Source organism: Stomoxys calcitrans, chromosome 2, assembly GCF_963082655.1.
Source record: "Stomoxys calcitrans chromosome 2, idStoCalc2.1, whole genome shotgun sequence".
NCBI lineage: Eukaryota > Metazoa > Arthropoda > Insecta > Diptera > Muscidae > Stomoxys > Stomoxys calcitrans.
The window spans coordinates 200,429,386-200,436,135 of NC_081553.1; the positions used below are offsets into that span (position 1 = coordinate 200,429,386).

At 37.3% G+C, this 6,750-nt stretch overlaps 1 long non-coding RNA gene across 1 annotated transcript; it reads left to right on the forward strand.

Annotated features, from left to right (window-relative positions):
• Positions 1 to 5,981: 5,981 nt before the first annotated feature.
• LOC106083272 (uncharacterized) lies at positions 5,982 to 6,468 on the forward strand. Its single transcript, XR_001220607.2, has 2 exons — positions 5,982 to 6,092; positions 6,148 to 6,468. It is a non-coding gene; the product is annotated as an uncharacterized LOC106083272 (long non-coding RNA).
• Positions 6,469 to 6,750: the final 282 nt, after the last annotated feature.

Genomic DNA, 6,750 nt, shown 5'->3' on the forward strand with positions numbered 1-6,750 from the left:
TTTGTTATCCAATTTCGGGGGTACGCCCTAAAACACCCTTAAACTGAATTTTATTTCCGACTATAGCAATATGGTGCTCAAATCAACGATATTTGGGAGTAAAGATGGAATTTGATATCTATTTTCAGGGCAAAGTGCCGGTGGCCTCCCCAACCCAAAAAAAACATGGTTTCTATTGTTAGGGACGAGTGCCGCGGGGACAGCCCAAAACCTGCCAAATGTGTTTGGGAGCCGCTCCACCCCAAAATACCTCCCTTTTATATAAAAGCTATTTGAGGTGGATATTTATTGATTTTCGGGAAATTTATATTCATTTTCGGGACAAAGACCCTGGCGTCCACCCCACCTTCAAACACAACTTATTTACCGATCATGACATTATGGGACTCATACGAAATGTTTCTGAAAGTAGAGCACGAACCTTATATTTACTTTGATGGCCAAGTGACCACCCCCAAAATACCCCCTTATCCCGAAATATTTAACAAAACAGTAATATGGGGCTCAAAAGAAAGACATTTGGGAGTAGAGTAAAAATTTGCCCAGGAACCGAGCGGGGCAAACTTTTCATACATCAATGATTGCTTTCCGATTCAAGTTGAGCTTATCAACGATAAGGAACCTTTTTTATAGCCGAGTCCGTACGGTGTGCCGCAGTGCGACATCTCTTTGGGAGGAGTTTTTTACATGACCATTCATGGTATTGTACCTCGCAAATGTCGCCAGCATTAAGAGGGGATAACCGCCACTTTAAATTTTGTCCGAAGTTCTGCCAGGACTCGAACGCAGGCGTTCAGCGTCATAGGTGGGCATAGGCTACAGTAGCAGGATATCCACATTCAGGGCGAAGTGTCCCCACCCTAAATAGATATTAGAGAGTTACAGAAGGCGCTGCGAAGCGCGCCCAGTACAGCTAGTTAATGTATAAAATTTATCAGCCCTACATAAACAGTTATTCGATCTCTTAATTTTTATGCATCTGTAAACATATTCGTACATTAAAATACCGTATGATTTGAAAGCATGGACAAAATTTAGTTTTTCGTTATCTTTTAAACTTTAGTCGTAATTATACCCTCCACCATAAGATGGGGGGTATACTAATTTCGTCATTCTGATTGTAACTACTCGAAATATTCGTCTGAGACCCCATAAAGTATATATATTCTTGATCGTCGTGAAATTTTATGTCGATCTAGCCATGTCCGTCCGTCTGTCTGTCGAAAGCACGCTAACTTCCGAAGGAGTAAATCTAGCCGCTTGAAATTTTGCACAAATACTTCTTATTAGTGTAGGTCGGTTGGTATTGTTAATGGGCCATATCGGTCCATGTTTTGATATAGCTGCCATATAAACCGATCTTGGGTCTTGACTTCTTGAGCCTCTAGAGTGCGCAATTCTTATCCAATCGGGATGAAATTTTGCACGACGTGTTTTGTTATGACATCCAACAATTGTGCCAAGTATGGTTCAAATCGGTTCATAACCTGATATAGCTGCCATATAAACCGATCTTGGGTCTTGACTTCTTGAGCCTCTAGAGTGCGCAATTCTTATCCGATTGGAATGAAATTTTGCACGACGTGTTTTGTTACGATATCCAACAACTGTGCCAAGTATGGTTCAAATCGGTCCATAACCTTATATAGCTGTCATATAAACCGATCTTGGGTCTTGACTTCTTGAGCCTCTAGAGGGCGCAATTCTTATCCAATTTGAATGAATTTTGGCACGTAGTATTTTGTTATGATATCCAACAACTGTGCCAAATATGATTCAAATCGGTTCATAACCTGATATAGCTGCCATATAAACCGATTTGGGATCTTGACTTCTTGACCCTCTAGAGGTCGCAATTATTATCCGATTTGCTTGAAACTTTGTACGACGGATTCTCTCATGACCATTAACATACGTGTTTATTATGGTCTGAATCGGTATATAGCCCGATACAGCTCCCATATAAATCGATCTCTCTATTTTACTTCTTGAGCTCACAAAGGGCGCAATTCTTATTCGAATTGGCTGACATTTTACACAGGTCTCCAACATATAATTTAACTGTGGTCCAAACCGGACCATATCTTGATATCGCTCTAATAGCAGAGCAAATCTTTTCTTATATCCTTTTTTTGCCTAAGAAGAGATGCCGGGAAAAGAACTCGACAAATGCGATCCATGGTGGATGGTATATAAGATTCGGCCCGGCCGAACTTAGCACGCTTTTACTTGTTTTCTCTTGTCATTGTCAAGAGTGGCTCATGGGTCCTGATTTTCTAGGGAGTCGTGTAGGTTACACTATATAAGACTTACTATTCGCATTATTATATGGTTCCGAGGCACGGGTACTTGTGAAAGCAGACGAGACAGTGCTTGGAGTGTTTGAGAGAAAGATTCTTCGTAAAATATATGAACTAGTTTGAGTTAATGGAGAATTTGGGCGTCATATGAACTACGTTCTTTTTGACGACGATAGCATAGGCTAGGTATTTGAGGTCAGAGTGGACAAAGAAGTTCCAGCAAAAAGTCTTTTTGAAGGCAACCACGTTGGTACAAGCAATCCAAGACAACCAAAAACCAAATGGTGGCAACCACAGTCTACAATAAAAAGACATTTAAGTTATGCATATTTTCTCTTTAAGATTTTTTTTTAATATTTTACCTCTCATGTTTGGATTTGTTATGACCCTTTGTTAAAAGGTAGAAATGCTTGAGTTTTATGCCACAATGGCCAATAATATTTGTGGGAAAAGTTCAGTGTTTCAACAGTACTCCTGGGAAATTTGATTTCTCATTTTGGGCTGTGTCTAAAGAGTCCCGACAACCGTTCCATTCATTTGGCCTTTCATCTTGTGTGCAAAAGTGCAATCTATTATTAAAGCCATTGTTGTGTTCTTAACTCACTTCCCAGAATTAAGATAAAATAAAAAAAAAACTTAACCCTTTTCCCTTGGCCTTTAAAAATTTTGTTATAAATTTTTTTTGGAAACTTTTGTTGTTTAATTTCAAAGCAAGAGGAAAAAAACTTTTCTTTATTTATTTTATTGATGGAAATGTACAAATGAAAATGTTTGCGGGAATTCTTGAGGTCCTTAAGATGTAAACTTACAAAGTGGGTTGTTATAGCAGAAAGCAAGAGGGGGGTTAGAATTTTATTAAGTCTAAAAATTCCAAAGAAAATAAGTTTTTCTCCTAGGGCTCCACTTGAAGGTAAATAAATTGCAAACAACAATTCAATGAGGTCTTTAAGCAAATTTACCTTTTTATGCGGTCCTTACAACAAGAGTTTGAAATTTAGATATGCTCTTAAATGGGTTCATTAGAAATGTTATTTAAATTTAGTTTAAATATTTTATGAAAGCATGGTTTATTTTATTTAAACAAAAGCAAGGCTGGCAGTAAGGTCTTGTAAGGTTAGGGAATTCATGGTAGGAATTGAATATTGTGAATTAAATTTAAAGAAGTAAAAAGGCCGGGCCGAGCTTTGGATACCCATCACCTCGGATATATATGTAAACCACCTTTCGTCAAAATCCGGTGAAAAATGCATACCTTATGCCCCATAGCAGCTATATCGAAATAGGTTCCGATTTAGACCAATTACTTATAAGTGCAAGTCATTGTTCACCTGTGTATAACCACTTACTGGTCTTTTAAGTAGCTATATCTAAAAATAAACCTATCTGAACTATTGGGTTGCCCAAAAAGTAATTGCTGATTTTTCATATAGTCGGCGTTGACAAATTTTTTTCACAGCTTGTTACTCTGTAATTGCATTCTTTCTTCTCTCAGTTATCAGCTGTTACTTTTAGCTTGCTTTAGAAAAAAGTGTAAAAAAAACTATATTTGATTAAAGTTCATTCTAAGTTTTATTAAAAATGCATTTACTTTCTTTTAAAAAATCCGCAATTACTTTTTGGGCTACCCAATATATACGACACGGATGTCGAAAAGCCTAACATAAGTCACTGTGTCAAATTTTAGTGAAATTTTTATAATTATAAATGCGCCTTTTATGGGACCAAGACTTTAAATTGAGATATCGGTCTATATGCCAGCTATATCCAAATCTGGACCGATTTGGGCCAAGTTTCAGAAAAATGTCGAATAGCCTAACACAACTCACTGTCCTAAATTTCGGCGAAAGTGGACAATTTATGCATCTTTTATGGCCCAAAAACCTAAAATCGAGAGATCGGTCTATATGGCAGCTATATCCAAATCTGTACCGATCTGGGCCAAATTGAAGAAGAATATCGAAAGGCCTAAGACAACTCACTGTTCCAAATTTCGGCGACATCGCACAATAAATGCTCCTTTTATGGGCCAAACACCTTAAATCGAGGGATCGGTCTATATGGCAGCTATATGCAAATCTGGACCGATTTGGGCCAAATTAAAGAAGGCTGTCGAAGGGCCTAACACAACTCACTGTCCCAAATTTCGGCGACATCGGACAATACATGCGCCTGTTATGGGCCCAAGACCTTAAATCGAGAAATCTCAATATCCAAATTTGGACCGATCTGCGACAAATTGAAGAAGGATATCAAAAAGGGCCTACCCCAAATTTTGGCAAAATTAGGCAATAAATGCGCCTTTTATGGGCGCAAGACCTTTAATCGAGAGAGCGGTTTATACGGCAGCTATAACCAAAGCTAAACCGATCCGGGCCAAATTGAAGAAGATGTCGAAGGGCCTAACACAACTCACTGTCCCAAATTTCAGCAAACTCGGGTAATAAATGTGGCTTTTATTGGCCTAAGACCCTAAATCGGCGGATCGGTCTATATGGGGGCATCTTCAAACTTAACCTGCTTATGAACAAAACAGGAATCTGTGCAAAGTTTCAGCTCAATATCTCTATTTTTGAAGACTGTAGCGTGATTTCAACAGACAGACAAGAATATATTGTGTTGCCCAAAAAGTAATTGCGGATTTTTCATATAGGCGGCGTTGACAAATTTTTTCACAGCTTGTGACTCTGTAATTGCATTCTTTCTTCTGTCAGTTATCAGCTGTTACTTTTAGCTTGCTTTAGAAAAAAAGTGTAAAAAAAGTATTGGGTTGCCCAGAAAGTAATTGCGGATTTTTTAAAAGAAAGTAAATGCATTTTTAATAAAACTTAGAATGAACTTTAGTCAAATATACTTTTTTTACACTTTTTTCCTAAAGCAAGCAAAAAGTAACAGCTGATAACTGACAGAAGAAAGAATGGAATTACAGAGTCACAAGCTGTGAAAAAATTTGGTAACGACGACTATATGAAAAATCCGCAATTACTTTTTGGGCAACCCAATATATTTGATTAAAGTTCATTTTAAGTTTTATTAAAAATGCATTTACTTTCTTTTAAAAAATCCGCAATTATTTTTTGGGCAACCCAATATATACTTTATAGTGTCGGAAATGGATAGTTCGATGTGTTGCAAACGGAATGACAAAATCAATATACCCCCATCCTTCGGTGGTGGGAATAACAAAAATTTTCAGCGGTGGTTATCCCCTCCTTATGCTGGCGACTTTTGTGTGGTACTATGCCCTGTAAAAACTTCTCACCGAAGTTTTCACTTCGCACTGCGGCACGCCATTCGGACTCGGTTATAAAAAATGAGGTCCCTTATCATTGAGTTTAAACTTAAATTGGACAGCACTCATTGATATGTGAGAAGTTTGCCCCTTTTCCTTAACGGAATGTTTATGGGCAAATTTGCATGAGCGTAAGTCATATGGTGTGTGGGTTATATGTTAAAGCTATGAAGCGATGCCAAATCTCCAGATTTCTCAAGAGTTTGCTTATCCACCTCTGTTGACATAACACGAAAGAAGTATTCCCTCTGTCACCTTAAATATGATGGACTGGGAAAAGTTTTCATTTGCAGTTACTGATGAATAATAAAATATCTTAAATTAGTACCTATCGCTGGCGATATTTAAGGCACGATAACAAGCACTGCATTATTTAAAAACACACAAATTTTTCTGCTACATTTTTAAAAATGAAATGCTTATCAAATATATTCGTAATTTTGCTAACTATTGAAGTGATAGTCCAGACAAGAAGGTTGAACGATCCAGGCGCTAGACAAACTGTAATGTATGCAAACTAAAATGAAAACTTTAAAATTTACATTTCATTTCAATTAGACAACTAGACCCTATACTCCGAAATGGGGATTTGCAGCTCATCATACCCATGCATCTGAATATCAAGGAAGACCGCAATACGAAATGGATCCCAGGGATCCATATTTGATGAAAAACCAAGGCACTTATTAATCAACTAATTGAAAGCAATAATGATAATTCTTTTCCTATACCCGTTTCAGGTCCCTATTTCTAAAGGCTTTAAGTTCAATATTTCTTCAACCGAAGAATTAAAAATGAGGAGTGTATGTTCTCAATATTTTGAAGTAGAACAAAAGGGTTGCTGATATTGGCACTTAATAAATTAAAAAAGAAATAATATTTATTCATTAGCCTACTATCCTGGGGGAGGGTATTTAATTCAGTTCATTTGTTTCCAACGTAATGTAAGAGAAGTGCTAGACCCATTCGCTTAAAGTGATTTCTGATTCTATTTAGCCAAGTATTTCTGTGCATCCATACCACCGCCTGTATGTTAATGTATTTTAGTCAACCGATCATCATAACATTTCACATTTTTCAATGACAGCCACCTTAATTACAAACTCTAATTGCTCAGATCCCTGACTCAGGGAAATATACTCTGATTTAATTGGCATGTCG